Genomic DNA, 1,291 nt, shown 5'->3' with positions numbered 1-1,291 from the left:
GTGCTCGACATTGTTTCCGTTGTTCCGCCCGTCTAGACTTTGTAAAATAGGAAGTTTTTTTTTATTTTGTTTGTTAACTATGACTCAAGCAAGTTGTGTGTAAAACCATGAGTGCTATAAAACTTGGGCTTATATCAGAGCGCAAAATAATTTACACAGTCTAACACCTTGGAAAGATCACAAAAAATACGAACTGGTGAGACCTTATTATTTAAGGCATGTAGTGTAAGGTAAGTGGCAACGGCCTTGCCGCAGTGGATACACCGGTTCCCGTCAGATCGCCGAAGTTAAGCGCTGTCGGACGTGGCCGGCACTTGGATGGGTGACCATGGGGCGCCACGCGCTGTTGCCATTTTTCGGGGTGCTCTCAGCCTCATGATGCCAATTGAGGAGCTACTCGACCAAACAGTAGCGGCTCCGGTCAACGACAACCATCATAACGGCCGGGAGAGTGTTGTGCTGACCTCACGCCCCTCCAATCCGCATCCTCAGCTGAGGATGACACGGCTGCCGGATGGTACAGAATAACCGGTTGTAGTCCGTAGACGGCGTGATTTAAGTTTAAGTATATGGTTCTCCATTGAGAAACTGTGGTACCCTAAGTAAATTGCTTCTACTTATATGTGACAATACTCTTGAGTATACGAGTATTACTTTTTCGAATATTTTGGAAAAAGGTGTCAGTAACGAAACTGAATGATAATTATTTAAGTATTTCTTGTATCCTTTCTTGCGAAGGGGCTTAACTACTGCACTTTTTAAACTGTCTGGGAAATTTCGTGTGCCACTAATTCAGTATATATATCACCCAAGACGTTACTTATTACGTTAAAAAAAATTTTAGAACTCTGTTTGGAACTTCATTAACGCCAAATTAGTTTCTGTTTGTTATAATTTTAGGTATTCAGTGAAGGATATTAAAGGATGTAGGTGCTACTTCTAGTTGCATAAAGTTTTATCGACTGGCATTTTTAATATCCTTCAACTACACCATTTAATCCTATTTTTCCTGTTACATTAGGACGTGATTGTTAAAAGTACTCGCAAATTGTGAATTATCACTGATAAAAGTGTAGTTCGTTTCAGTTATTATGGTATCTTGTACAGTGATTGAATGTCCTATCACCCTTATGACAATATCTCGTATAGTTTTTTATGTTAGTACCTGCCTTATTTATGTCAGGACGTGCATAATTCTTGACATTTTAATGACTTTCCTGTATTTTTTTGTAGTATGAAAGTTGTGTGACAACGGCCTTGCCGCAGAGGTAACATCAGTTCCCGTCACATC

At 40.0% G+C, this 1,291-nt stretch overlaps 1 pseudogene; it reads left to right on the top strand.

Annotated features, from left to right (window-relative positions):
• Positions 1-236: 236 nt before the first annotated feature.
• LOC126459485 (5S ribosomal RNA) lies at positions 237-352 on the top strand (annotated as a pseudogene).
• The last annotated feature ends 939 nt before the right edge of the window (positions 353-1,291 follow it).

Source organism: Schistocerca serialis, chromosome 2 (genome assembly GCF_023864345.2).
Source record: "Schistocerca serialis cubense isolate TAMUIC-IGC-003099 chromosome 2, iqSchSeri2.2, whole genome shotgun sequence".
Taxonomy (NCBI): domain Eukaryota; kingdom Metazoa; phylum Arthropoda; class Insecta; order Orthoptera; family Acrididae; genus Schistocerca; species Schistocerca serialis.
Note: the sequence above shows the minus strand (reverse complement) of the source record. Positions and strands in the feature narration are given on the sequence as shown.